The sequence below is a fragment of the Sus scrofa genome, chromosome 18 (genome assembly GCF_054392235.1).
Source record: "Sus scrofa isolate SSC_HxYL_T2T_F1_AM1 chromosome 18, Sscrofa_HxYL_maternal_Yorkshire_Landrace_v2.0, whole genome shotgun sequence".
Classification (NCBI taxonomy): domain Eukaryota; kingdom Metazoa; phylum Chordata; class Mammalia; order Artiodactyla; family Suidae; genus Sus; species Sus scrofa.
In genome coordinates, this window is record NC_139400.1 from 13,208,143 (window position 1) to 13,223,188 (window position 15,046).

General features: G+C 44.7%; 1 long non-coding RNA gene across 2 annotated transcripts in view; it reads left to right on the forward strand.

Moving 5' to 3' along the window:
* Window positions 1-15,046, forward strand: part of LOC110257611 (uncharacterized) — a 332,943-nt gene that overhangs the window by 119,287 nt on the left and 198,610 nt on the right. For both annotated transcript variants that reach the window (XR_014833452.1, XR_014833451.1), the window contains exon 2: window positions 8,891-8,944. This is a non-coding gene — a long non-coding RNA (uncharacterized LOC110257611). The remainder of the gene's footprint in view (window positions 1-8,890; window positions 8,945-15,046) is intronic.

The following is a 15,046-nucleotide window of genomic DNA, read 5'->3' on the forward strand; positions in this document are numbered from 1 at the left end:
AACTCGAGTTACCGTCTGCTGCCCTCAAGGACTGCGGAGGGTCACTTGGTGGGCCATGGAATCTCCTGGGTTTATTTGCGAACGTTCGTGTATATACACGGTTATTTACTTCAAGAGAGGGTCTTTCATTTTCATCAAAGTCTCAAAGGGGGCCCACATATTCGAAAGATATTAAGAACCTGTGATTTGGAGTTCCCCGGTGGCCTAGTCATTAAGGATCCAGCAGTTGTCACTGCTGTGGCGCCGGTTTGATCCCTGGCTTGGGAACTTCCATATGCCACGCATGTGGCAAAAAATAAAAATAAAAAATGAAGAAAGGAACCAGTGGTTTAAATTATTGAAAATGGTCAATGATTGATTTAAGGTTTTCAGGCGGCTCCCTGGAGTTGACCCAGCTCACGACACTTCCCCAGGCCCCCCCAAGGCCTCTAAGTGCAGTGGGAGGAAGGAGCATCTCTGCCTCCTCCCCCCATCCCGCCAAAGGCCACTTGGGCCCTTCATCTGCCATATGTTTTTCTCCAGCAACCCCTGAAGCGCCCTTGTTTCTCTACTAAGGCTCTCCAGTAACCAGTCGCAGGATGAAAAGTGCGATCTCCGTGTTCTGAGGACTTACTGTGAGGACAGGGCATGGCCTCCTCCTGGAAGAGCAGCCTGGCACTTGGGAGATGCTGCCCGGAATACACCGGCACCCCAGCCCCCAAGCTCAGCCCAGCCCGCCAGTGCAGCTCTCCGCCCTAAGAAGTTTGCAATCCCACGGAGGAGACAAGAATCTGAGTAGTTGTACGCTTGTTCATTGCACAGTTGTTGTTGACGGGGAAGTGACGGCGGGCGACTGGAAGGCACTCCAGAGCAAGGCATTCAATGAGGCCCCGAGTCAGGAGGAAGAGTGCTGGGAGGAAGGGAGATGGGACTCTGGGCCTGAAACCAGGGGTGTGGCTGATTTCTGAACAGTCAAGGCCCACCTTTGGTTGATAGATTGTTTTTTTCTTTTTAGGGCCACACCTGCAGCATACAGAGGTTCCCAGGCTAAGGGTCTAAGCAGAGCTGTAGCCGCAAGCCTACACCACAGCCACAGCAACACGGGATCTGAGCCGCATCTGCGACCTACCCCACAGCTCATGGCCACGCCAGATCCTTAACCCACGGAGCGACGCCAGGGATCGAACCCACATCCTCACATTCACTGTGGCAGGTTCTTAATCCACAGAGTCACAATAGGAATGCCTATAGATTTTCTTTCTCGGTGCAGCAAAAAGAAATTAAACCAGAATGACCCCAGTGCCCTCTCTGCAAGGTCATTGACATCCCAGGAGAGCAGGGAGCTAAAGGGACCAGGTGCTGTTGTCCTCACGGGTGACCTGCTTATGGTTCCCAGGTAGCCCTCCCCCCTCCCCCACTCCACCAAACACTGCTTTCAGAAACAGGAAGGTGGGGTGAAATTTTCTCGAAGGCACCCTTTGCCCCAGCATCCGTGGAGAAGCTGTCATCTAAAGCTGAGGGGGGAGAAGCAAAGCGATACCGCCATCCTTTCTCACTCTGGAAAACGGCTCTAGCCAGTCTGCCTAAAATTTCCCCGCCCGCCGTTCCCCGGGAGGCCCCGTTAAAATATCCATGAGTCATCTGAGAAGAGGAGAGAAAGCCTTTCTGCCATTCGTCTCTAGAATGGGTTCGAGTTGTCTCAGTAAGTGGGCTACAGAACTGGAAAATCGGGGTAAGAGCTGGACGAGACCGATTCTTAGAGACGGAGAGGCAGACCTCGGGGGACGTCCCCATGGAGCAAAGGCAGCCACCCGCAAAGGGATGACCGGGCCCTAGAAGGCATGGCCAGGCCTGCCCACTGCCTCACCCAGGACCCACTCCCCCATCACAGCCCAGTCCGGGAGGGCCCCGAGAGGAGGGGGCGGGGCGCCGGAGCACGTGGGTCCAGGGAAGCACGTCCAAGTGAGACAAGTTCATGGCCTTAAGCTTTACTGCCCCAAAGATCTAGAAGGCGAGTTTCAACGGGAGGTGGCATTTCTGGCCCTCAGGGTCTTTTCCAGCCGGGCTTCTGCAGCAGCCCCTGTGCGACCGGCAGTGGGCAGGAGCAGGTGCTTGCTCTGGAGCATGCGCGGTGGAGCAAACCCACTCTCGGAACTTCCCCGCCTCATCTACGGACGGTGATCTAGTCAGCTTATAGAGTTAACAGCCAAAAATAACCCACCCGTGGGTGGTGCCTTCCAGGGCAATTGGAAGCTTGTTCCTCGCTCTCAGGGGAGAGGCCCAGGGTCTCGGATAACTGAGAGATGAGTGGTGAGCGACAGAGAAGCCCTCACGTTTCTTGTCCCAAATGGACGGGGCATTCCCTCGTCGCTCACGAGCCCTCCTGGTCATGTCAGTGCTGCCACCAGTTTTTAATTCCTCCTGGCTACGATGGAAAAGAGAAAAAAAAATCATTATCTTGAACTGTTATCTTTAGAATACAACTATTGGTTTTTATCTTTTTTTCTTTTACCTTTTTAGTATACCTCTTTACCCCCAAGCCATTTTTCCAGGAGACCCTTAGAGTGTGCTAACCTGTAGGAAATACAAACTCTGAAATATTAATAATTTAAGGAAAAAGGAATGCCACGTAATCTTTCTGCTTCTGTATCTGGGAGAGGTATAAATTAACCAAGCATGAACTTCATTGATTAAGATAAACTGGGTGATACAGTCTGGTTTCCACAACACTTCAAAAGTCAGAAAGTTAGGAGTTCCGCTCTGGCTCAGTGAAAACAAATCTGACCAGCATCCGTGAGGATACAGGTTCAATCCCTGGCCTTGCTCAGTGGGTCAAGGATCCTGTGTTGCCGTGAGCTGCGGTGTAGGTCACAGATGTGGCTCAGATCCCGTGTTGCTGTGGCTGTGGTGTAGGCCAGTGGCTACAGCTCCGATTGGAGCCCTAGCCTGGGAACCTCCATATGCAGCAGGTGTGGCCCTAAAAGACAAAAAAAAAAAAAAAAAAAAAAGTCAGAAAGTTAGAGTTCTTCTAGCTCCATTCCAACGTCAAATGGAGATCCTCCAGCAAAATTCTACCAGTGTGCAAAATTTAAATAGCTGGTTAGGAATGATTTCTAATTAGTACCTTAATTAATTTTTATGTAAATAGATTTTCTGTAATAGCCGAGAATACTTTGTTTTCTTAAGCAGAGATAAACTGCCTTCTTTACATTATTCATTTATTTGGGGAGGCCTTATTTTCTTCATAAAAAAAGTAATACTTGGTCCAGCCTCTTTCCAAATTATCACACGATTTAACTAGCAGAACTGAATTGGGTGAGGTTTTATTATCCTGAGAATTAAATTTATTCAGAAATATATATTCTAAAAGGACACACACATATGCACAAACGCATACATACCTGTGTATGAAAATACACCTGATGAAAGAATTCTTTTTTTTTTTTTTTTTTTTTTTTTAGTTTTTAAAGATTGTTTTTTGAAAGAGTTCTTTAAAGGAGTAGATCTCATATTTTTTTTGCAATATGACTCATACTAAAACTCAGACCTTTGGGGAATTAATGAAAGGTTTAGAGTCAATTATTCTGAAACTTTGGAAGAGTAGGGTACCTGGCTCCTACCTGGAACCGTTAAGTAAAAGACTAGGAGAACCCTTGAAACCACCTAATCATAATATCAAATTCCTCTTCCCACCTCTTACAGGAGCCCATTTTACAGGTATGAAAACTTGGAAACAGAAATGTGAATTTACTATCAAGATCACATAATTTATTAGTTAGGGTTTGACTACATATCAGACAAAATTCCCATTAACAGGGCCTTAAACATATGGCATATTTTGTCCCCCATAAAATAAATCCAAAAATAAAAGAAAATCTCGCCAAGATGGGCTGTCTAGACTGGTATGATGGTCCAGGCTACTCACAGCTTCCATTTTCATGGTCACCCCATGAGCCCCAGGCATTTCATCCACCTGCCAGGCAGCAAAAACCTGGGGGATGGAGGCGCACAGAGGGCACCCTCAAATTCTTTGTCCTGCTTTGCAGGAGCCTTTCTCAACTTCCCAGCCAAGACCATCGCACCCGTCACCCCCATGTGAACCTCTGTAGTTTAACCTGGGCCAAGAAATGTCATCTTTCAGCATGACATGAAGGCATTCAGTGCCCTGAACACACATATGCACAGAGACCTACCCACACGTGAACAACAAAATAGACAAACCAAAAGCAGTTACTGAAAAAGGAGTTTTGTTAATAAGAGGAGAATTTGATATTAGGGAGATCATTTTTTGCCACAGAACCGATGAATGTGAAAACTAAAGCTTAGGGTTCTTCAACAGCAGTTCTTGCTGTGACAGAGAAATACAGAATTCTTGGCTACAACAATCCCTACTGAACAAAGTTGGAACAAAAGACATGACCTCAAAGGGGATGAACCTTCCTTTCTGACTCCCCAGTGGCTGTCCCGGTGACCTTCAGACGGTCTTTCCTGGAAAGCATCCTGAATTTAACAGTTGATCTGCTTCACACCCCAAGACCACAGCCTGGTGGTGTGTTCTTGGTCATGTCACCCATGCTTGGTGACTGTAAGTTCGTACCTGCAAAAGGGAGGTACCAAGGCATAGTCTGAAAGGGACGTGGGTCTCCCCATAATTTCCATCAGCCTTCCCAACAAGGCCAATGAAGACAAAAACACAGTCTAAATAATGTACATTCTAGATAAAGTCAGCTTCAGGGCACAATCTTATCTCGCTTTTCAACAAGATTTATTCACTCCTTAAACTACTCTGATGTGGATGTTATGAAGTTGGCACTAAAAACCCTCTTAGGGATTATCTGTGACACACACGCACGCACACATGCATCCCGTCAGCTCTTCCTAAGAAGGATAGTTTAGATCTTGAGACCAGAGGCACGGATACCCCTAAGAGCAGATGAAGGAGGAGAAAGGAAAGAAGTTGCTTTTAGTTTTTTTTTCTTTTCTTTTAAATTGAGGTATATCTCTTGGCTCTTTTAAGAAGAATCTATAGCAGTCGGAAACAAGACAAGATTTCATTTCTTGTTCAGAAAACATTCCAAATTAGATAAGGAATTAATTCACTGTAATTATCACATGACCAAGTTTGGATAGTTTGTCTTTTAGTCAGTAAGGTGATGGGCTCCCAGAGCAGAAAGGGAAATTACTAGGAGGGGCAGGGAAACCATCAAGGGATGACAATGAACAGATGCGAAAAAGACAGATGACACTGAAAAACTAGAAAAGGCAAACGTTGGACCGTTGGACCGACCAAATAATCCCAGATGGCAATGACTTTTGTTTTCATCTATTCATCCCCTCTTATTCAGGTATTTCTGAGGAAGTTAACAACCCCAAAAAGTTTTATCCTTGAGGGCATTATAACACAGTGGGGGTGATGATCATGATGATATCATGATAATGATGTGATGGTTGTTGTGATGGTGATGGTGGTGATGATGGTGATGATGGTGTGATGGTGATGATGATGTGATGATGGTGATGGTGATGATGATGTGATGATGGTGATGATGGTGTGATGGTGATGATGATGGTGATGAAGTCATGATAATGATGTGATGGTTGTTATGATGGTGAGGATGATGATGTGGTAATGATGTGATGATGATGATGAAGTCATGATAATGATGCGATGGAGTGGTTGTTATGATGGTGGGTATGATGATGTGATGATGTGATGATGGTGATGATGATGTGATGATGGTGATGATGATGTGATGATGGTGATGATGATGGTGATGATAATGTGATGATGGTGAGGATGATGATGTGGTGATGATGTGATGATGGTGATGGTGATGATGTGATGATGTGATGGTGATGATGATGTGATGATGGTGATGATGGTGTGATGGTGAGAATGATGATGTGGTGATGATGTGATGATGATGATGAAGTCATGATAATGATGTGATGGAGTGGTTGTTATGATGGTGGGGATGATGATGTGATGATGGTGATGATGATGTGATGATGGTGATGGTGATGATGTGATGATGTGATGGTGATGATGATGTGATGATGATGATGAAGTCATGATAATGATGTGATGGCGTGGTTGTTATAATGGTGAGGATAATGATGTGATGATGGGGATGATGATGCGATGATGATGGTGAAGTTAAAGATGAAAATTACTACAGATGCTGGTGTGGTACTTGCTTTGCACCAAAGGTTGTTCTAAGCCTTTTAAAAAATTATTTAATCTTAACAATAATTGCATGAGCTGATTAATATTTTTATTGATACTCTGCTGAGATATAGAGGTATGAGTCAGCAATTAAAGGTCAATTCGGTTTTTTTGTGTTTTTTGGTTTTTGTTTTTGTTTTTTTGTCTGTCTTTCAGGGCCGCACCCGTGGCATATGGAGGTTCCTAGGCTAGGGGTCTAATTGGAGCTGTTGCTGCCAGCCTACACCACAGCCACAGCAATACCAGATCCGAGCCACGTCTTCGACTTACATGACAGCTCCTTAACCCACTGAGTGAGGCCAGGGATTGAACCCACAACCTCATGGTTCCTAGTTGGATTTGTTTCTGCTGCAGCATGACGGGAACTCCCTTTTTTTTTTTAATTCTCTTTTTATATATACCTGCAAGAAATCAGAGTAGTGGGAAAAAAAAAAAAAAAAGGAGTTCCCGTTGTGGAACTAAGTACCATGAGGCTGAGGGTTCAATCCCTGGCCTCGCTCAGTGGGTTAAGGATCTGGTGTTGCCGTGAGCTGTGGTGTGGGTGCAGATGCAGCTCTGATTCCGGGTGGCTGTGGGTGTGGTGTAGGCGGTGGGCAGCTGTAGCTCCTATTGGACCCCTAGCCTGAGAACCTCCATATGCTGTGAGTGTGGCCCTAAAAAAAAAAAAAAAAAAAAAAAAAAAAAAAAGAGAGAGAGAGAGAGAAAGAAATCAGAGTAGTGTGTTGTGGTGGGTGGCTTCTGTGATGGCTTTTGATGAACTTCACCTCTGCTAGTCATGGCCTTAAGCAGAATATCCCCAGAATACCTTTCTTCCGGCCCATGGGATAACTCCATGTTGAGGGGGTGTCCCCTTGTCATTAGCCGAACGTCCATCTCGCTAGTAGCCTCCCGTCCTACTGGCTTTGATAAAGCAAAGTGCCATGTGGAAAAGGCCCACATGGCAAGAACTGAGGGTGGTCTCTGCTAATAGTCAGCTGGAAACCGAAGCCCTGAGTCCAGGGGCCTGAAAGGAACTGGATCCTGTCAAAAGCTATATAAGTGGGTGGAAGCCGCCTCTCTCCCAGCTGAGCCATCAAATGAAACTTCAGGCCCACCCAGCACCTTTCCCGCTTTCTCTGAGAGGTTCTCAAGGGGAGGCCTGCCAGGCCAGGCCACACCCCTGACCCACAGAAACTGTGAGATGAAAAAATGCATGCCGTTTTAAGCCACTAAGCTTGTGGCAATTTGTTATGTAGACATAGGTAGATAATACAGGTGTAATACTTTTTAGGAAGACTCCCTCCAAGAAAGTCTAAAAGCAAGGGGAATACATATTAGAAGTAGCATTAGTATAACTAGGAACAAAAAGTAGTAATTGAACTAGCATTGAGATACAAAAATATTTTATAATTTGCCAGGAAAATATAGTAAATTGTGCCACTTGCTTTGGAGAGGGCTTGAGGAAAAGGCATGGCTAGTTCGAGGGCAAAGAAATAAATTTTGCAATAAGCGATAAAACTTAAAGTGGACTTTCTCTTTAACACGGCAACTCTACCTGTAAAAATTTTATCTAAAAAAAATAATCAGGTATGCGTGTAGAAATATGCTGCAGTGCAGGTCAGTGAATAGTTTTAATTACATAATTAAAAACTGTCTAAAATGCTTGAAGAATAGACTTGCGGCTGCCCGGGCGGGGGGCGGGGAGGGGGAGTGGGAGGGATCGGGAGCCTGGGGTTAAGGGATGCCAACTATTGCTCTTGGAATGGGTTTACAATGAGATCCTGCTGTGTAGCATGGAGAACTATGTCTAGATACTTACATCGCAACACAACAATGGGAGGAAAAAAATATGTATACATGTACGTGTAACTTGGTCCCCTGCTGTACAGCGGGAAAATAAATAATTAATTAAAAAACAGTCTAAAATGGAAAACAGCCCAAATATTTAATAATTTGTCATTGATTAAATAAGTTAGCATAGCTCCAGAGATAGAATTGCATGCATTCCTTAAATGTTTCAGGTAGGAACAGAATTGAAAAATTGAATGACATATTTTTTATTTTGACTTTGATCACAAGTATCTTATAAAATAGAAAGCACAGTAAAGTCTTTGCTTGTGAACATTTTCTGCGCAGTGTGCATACATGCAGCCTGCATGGGAACAAAAATCTGAAACAATTACATTAGGAGACTTATAAAGACTGCTGCCTCAGTTGCTAGAACTATATGGTACAGTATTATGGATGAGTTTTCTTTTCTTTTTTTTAATTTTCTTTTCTTTCTTTTTTTTTTTTTTTTGTCTTTTTAGGGCCGCACCTGAGGCATATGGAGGTTCCCAAGCTAGGGGTCAAATCGGAGCTACAGCTGCCAGCCTACACCACAGCTCACAGCAGTGCCAGATCCGTGCTGCGTCTTCCACCTGCACCACAGCTCATGGCAACGCTGGATCCTTAACCCACTGAGCGAGACCAGGGATCGAACCTGCATCCTCAAGGATACTAGTCAGATTTGTTTCTGCTGTGCCACAGTGGGAACTCCCTCATATTTATTCTTTTTTGCATTTTCCCATTTAAAAAATGCTTGTAGGTTGTTCTTGTAATTAGGAAAAGATAATGTGTTATTGCTAATGATATGACTCATTTCCTGATGCCAAACAGATATGTTACTGTATTTCTTTTTTTTTTTTTTTTTTTTTTGATTTGTAGGCAGAAGGCCCAAATACAGTAAATCAAGAAAATGCTGAGAGTATCTTGTGTCTGGTAAGTAATGAAGTTCATCTTTTTTGCTCTTGAGAATTTATTGATGCTCGTGAGTTGAGTAGGCCATCTCTCAATGTAACGCTACGGCTGTTGGAAAGAAAATGATATCTTAACCATGTTGGCTATAGATAGAACTGCTGACCTGTTAAATATAAAAAGTACAAAGGGATAAAAAAAAAATCGTCTTATTCTAAAACACTGAACACACAGAATGTTCTCGCAAACTTCCAAGAGAAGAAACCACCTGCAAAATATGGACCAATTTACTGTCCATGCGTTTCTCCGTAAAAATCGTTTGCTATTCACCAAAGGTTCAGTTTGATCCTTGGTTGAAATGAGCAAGGGACTATTGATCAACCTTGTAGGTATGTTTTAGGCTCTTGTAGAATCTTATGTGATTAAACCGTTCATCGTATTTAATCTTCAGCAGGAAACTCTGTGTTTCATTCACTCAAGGCTCTAGCAGAGCAAAAACACGATTCATGAATGATTGTCTGTACACGCCAGCACCTCAGGGATTAACTGTTGGTTCGCTCAGGCTGTCCACTTGCACGGAATGAGTAGATCACTGTAGGGAGTCGGGTTGGTGCTGATGACAGTGGGTGAGGAACGTGGCAACATGTCCTTTATCGCTGCGGAAGGGCAAACAGGCAAAGGCGCCGTATCATACTCTGCACAAAAACAACCTCTCTGGATCAGCTCTGTGTAAAACAGAAGGACCCAAATGTGTCCAGGTTGAGGAATAAGACCTTATCTAGTAAAAGCCAAAGCAATCATAGGTTCATCTGTAAAATACAGAGGTAAGAGAGGGACTGTTGAAAACGGCCAGAACAAACACCTGAGCATTTCTCACGTCTAAAGCGGAATCTCTGGCCCAGCAACACAGCCTCTGCCCTGCAATATGGGCTTCCAGCTCTGCATCATTATTTTTTGTTTGTATTATGTTGGTTGATTGCACATGTTTGTTGGTTGATTGCACCTGTTCGTAAGTGCAGTCTCAAATCCATTGTGTGGCTGAGATAGGCGCATGTTTCTCTGTGCTATAATTTGTGTTTGGGGCCCTACAGACTAGCTGGATTTAGGGATTTGGTGCCAGCAAACATGCCCGGTCCTCATCAGTGAGCAATGAGGACATTGGGATACCCCCATTTTCTCTTTGAGTGGCACCATTTCTCAGAATAACTGAGCAGTCCCCAGGGATACAGGATAAAGGGGCACATCTCATGACAGAGCGAGGCATTGTGTGAGGTGGATTTTACCAGCACAGTTGTCATTCATCAAGAAGATATAGCATCACCTGATGGTCTGGTAAGAAGCATCTGGCTCTGGAGGTGAGCAGAGTGGATGTGCCCGGGTGAGAGACAGGCCCCTGGGGGTCTCTCTCCAGGCCCAGGCTTCTGCCCATCCTCCCTGTGATGCCACCATGATTAAGGACACTCCTAGAGCCAAACTCAGCTGTGCAGCCTAAGAGGTTTATAACCTTGGACTTATTGCTTTCTCTCGAGCTGATGTAGCAACACACTAGCTGTGGTACCTAGCACACACTAAAAGAGAACCTAGATGGTATATGATACATGGTCACTGTTACTAATATAAATCCTTTAACATTCTGGAAACATCCCTGGACCTTCTGCACATTCTTTAGGACATTCAAATAAATACTGACCTGCTGTTGGGTTACGGATGGTGCAAGAATGGAATCTGGGAATCTATAGGTGCTGAATCGTGCGGTGGAGTTTTGCCCTGAGTTAGTCTATGAAATTCTGCCAGGGTGAGTTTAGTAGATGTGTGATGAGAGGGGGGAAGTATTTTCCTGGCATCTGTTTGACATGCCCAGTTGTCTCCTGGATTAGAGGGTTTCCTCCAAGGCTGTGAAATCTGCATCCACCTGTTCTCTTCTCACCACCTGCAGTCTCGGGATTAGATTGGACCCCTGTCAGGAGTTGCAGGGAGAAGAAATGTAGGTCATTTCATGACGACTCCTTTACCTCCATCATGCGTCTGATGAGATGAAATCCATACTCGCCACATTTCAACAAAGCCGGGGGCCAGAAGAGGGGTCGGTAAAACAAGCCGTCCTTTCTGAAATGAAGTGACTTAGAATCATTGGAAACTGTATTTTAAGGTGCTCGAATGGCCCCCAGTGGTCAGTTAGGAGTGGTGTGTCTCGCTTATACCTCAGGGCAACAAAGTCCCCACCACTCACGTATAGCCCACCTGCCCACGTGTTTGCCTGCCAGGGTTTGCCACTCCTGTGGCCAAAGCCCATCCTCGGTGCACTGCTGGCACCAAATTGAATCTTGGAGACAAAGTTTTGAATAAAGCAGAAAAGAATAGCTTTATTGCTTTGCCAGGCAAAGGGGGCCGCAGCAGGCGAGTGCCCTCAACACCCTGCTCCCCGCACCCCGCATCTGGAGCAAGTGGTGAGGCGTCTCATAGGGTCAAGGAGCAGGACGTGGTCAGCACGTGGACAGTCTTCTGACTGGTGGGTGGTGAGGCCATGGGGAGTCAGCGTCATCAACCCTCTGGTTCCAGCGGGTCTGGGGTCTATGATCTTGGAGTCAGCAGCTTTCATCTGGTGGGTCTGCTTCCTCTAAAAACAACTTAGAAATGCATGTCGGGCCTTTATACCTTTCAGGGAACTGTGAGTTTGGTGCTTCTGCTGTGTGGCAGATTTATGGGCTGTAATGTTACCAGTTCCCAGTCCAACAGCTGTTCTTTGTTCCTGCATCTCCGCGTTTCCTGAAGGCTCTCGATTCAGTCTCTTACCTCGGAAGACAAGGACACAGGGGCTTCTACGTGGTTTCCCTCCCACTGTCTCATCTGTGTCTGGTGAGGCACAGACTGGCTGGTGGATTTCCAGACACACTTGGCTTCAGAATGTGGACTTCTGACTGCCGTCTGGGTGCTGCCATGACGTGTGTGTTGTCTAGCATGGCCTGACTGTTGACTATAGAATGTCACGACTATGGTCCAGCTTATTATGACCGGGTAGCTTAAGGGGATCTTACATTATGGATAAGCGTTCAGGCTCTGGAGTCAGACTGCCTGGGTTCAAATCTGGCGCTGCTGTGGCAGATTTTTACTATTCTCACGCAACCAAATTATATGGATGAGAGCCATTGCGCTGCTTTGAGTTTGTGTAGAGTGATTTTTAAAATCAGTTTTATTGAGGTTTCCTTCCGTGTCAATAAAATACATGCATTTCATGCGTACGCTCCATGAATTTTGACAAATATGTATGTCCATGTAACCATCGCCCCGTTCAAGACATGGCATATTTTTATCCTCCCTAAGTTCCCCTTTCCAGTCAGTTTCCTCCAGGTCTGTGAGTGGACCAAAGCTGATGGGCTTCCTGTCCCTATAGGTTAGTTTCGCCTCGTCTAGAATTTCAAAGGAATTGCATCCTACACTGTGTCCTTTGCTGTGTCCGCTCTTTTGTTCAGCACGATGCTTTTGAGGCTTGTCATTTGGTTACGGGTGTGCGTCAGCGGTTCATTTCTTCCTGTTGATGGAATTCCCTATCCGTTGTGTGGGTGAAGCCCATTCTGTCCATCCCCTCCCCTGCCCATGGATGTTCCCCTGTTCTTGCTAATTTTCAGTTGCGGTTGTTGCCGAAACGCGGCTTCTGTCTGCTGGTGCTGGATGGAAACATGACACCAGAGACAGAGTTCTGGGTGAAAGAGAAAAAAATAGCATTTACTGCTCTGCCAGGTGAAGGAGGCCAGGGCAGGTTAATGCCTTAAAGACTGTGCCCCCATTGGGAGGAATTGCAGGGAGTTTTATAGTAACAAGGAGACAAACAGGTTTCCAGATAACAGTCAGGGTTGAGGGCAAATCTGCTGCCTTCTTTCTTTGGGGGAAATATTTACTCATCCACGTTGGTGTCATGAGATCTCAGCATCATCCTGGTGGTTTTCTGGGTTATCGTATCTCAGTTTTTCCCAAAGTAAAAATACTTAAGAAAAGGGTGTATTGATCAGAGATTAGGGCAAGCTGGGAAAGTCCGCCCCCCAAACATCACGTGCTTATAAACTTTGACCCAAAGGCAATTGTGCCTCATCTGTAGCTTATGGGTGATTGTGTTTCGGGTGCAGTTAAGCCAAGGAGAGGCACAAGGAAGGACCCCAAGCTGTTCGGTTTTAAACTAGTCATTTCTAAGAGAACCATAAGGAATATAATTTTTCTCTTGGGTGTACGAGGTGCCTGCATCACTGTGAATAAAACAAAGGCTAAAGCCTTTATGTGGACAAACGTTTTTATTTTTCTTGGGTAATTACCCAGGAGTGGAACTCCTGGGTGATACAGGAAATATATTTAAATGTATTTACATGAATGAATATTAATGTCAAGCAAACTGCCGAAATGTTTTCCAAAGTGGATACCCCTTTTCACATTTCCTTTGGTGGCCACGCATCTGCGTTTTCAGTTGCTTTTCGTCGTTGTCACCACTTGGTGCTGTCCGTCTTTTACATTTTGATTGTTCTTGTTGTTTTAATTTTCACTCTTCTGGTGTCTGTCCACGTTGAGCATCTCCTTAGACGGATGTGTTTGCAGGCCACGTCGGTATGGTATATAATACATGATATATAATTTTTTATATTATATATAAATTATATATATTATATAAAAATTGTATATAATAAATATATAATAAATTATATATAATAAATAAATATAATATATATTTATATATTATAAATATTTATGTAAATTATATATATAAATACTTATATATTTTTTCTTTTGTGAAGTGCCTATGTAAACCTTTTGACCTTTAAAACATCACTTTATTGAGGTGTGACTGACATATAAAAATTGGGCATCTGTCATGTGTACAAGTTGATGAGGTTAGAGATACATCTGTAAAATCATCACTATAATCAATGCCATAAGCATGTCCATCACCTCCAAAAGCTGCCTCCTGCCTTCTTTATCTTTCCCTTTCTGTGATAAGAACACTCAACGTATGCAATAGAGTGTCGTTAACCTAATTACAAACAAAACTACTGAGTAGATGCGAACTAGCACATGTGGAGTGGATCAGCAAGGAGCCCCTGCTGTGCAGCACAGGGAACTATATCTTGTCACTTGTGATGGAGCCGGATGGAGGATAATGTGAGAAAAATTATGTATAAAAAATAAAAATCTTATTAAAAAATAAAAAAATAAAACCACCGTCTGATCGAGCAACCCCACTTCTAGATGTACCCCCAAAGGAAGGGAACTGGAGATTTCCCCAGGACATCTCTGCACCCCCATGCTCGCTGCGGCGATGCGCACAACAGCCAAGACGCCGAGCAAACTAAATGTCCATCGGCAGATGAATGGACAAAGATGTGGTGTTTACATACGCTGGAAGGCCATCCAGCCTCAAAAAGAAAGCAGTCCTGCCACTTGTGACCATACGGATGAACCTGGAGGACATTGTGCTAAGTGAAATCAGCCAGACACGGAAAAACAGATCCTGCCTGATTCCACTTACATGAGAAACCTAGTCAAACGCATAGAAACAGACAGAGGAATATTGGTTCCCCAGGACTTGGGGTGAAGGAAATGGGGAGGTGTTGGTCGAAGGGTACGGTGTTTACATAAGATGAACAAGTAGTCCTGGAGATCTGTTATTTTTTATCGGTTTTTTTTTTTTTTTTTTGCTTTTTAGGGCTGCACCCACAGCATATGGAAGTTCCCAGACTAGGGGTCGAATTGGAGCTGTAGCCGCCAGCCTGCACCACAGCCACAGCAACGTGGGATCTGAGCCACCTCTGTGACCTACACCACAGATCACAGTAACGCCGGATCCTTAACCCAGTGAGTGAGGCCAGGGATTGAACCCACAACCTCATGGGTACTAGTTTGATTTGTTTCTGCTGCGCCACAACGGGAACTCTAGAGATCTGTTATTCTTATTTTTATTTTTAAGTTTTTTTTTTTTTTTTTTTGTCTTTTTGCCATTTCTTGGGCTGCTCCTGTGGCATATGGAGGCGCCCAGGCCAGGGGTTGAATCGGAGCCATAACCGCTGGCCTACACCACAGCAATAGCAACGTGGGGATCCGAGCCGCGTCTGCAACCTACACCACAGCTCATGGCAATGCCAGATC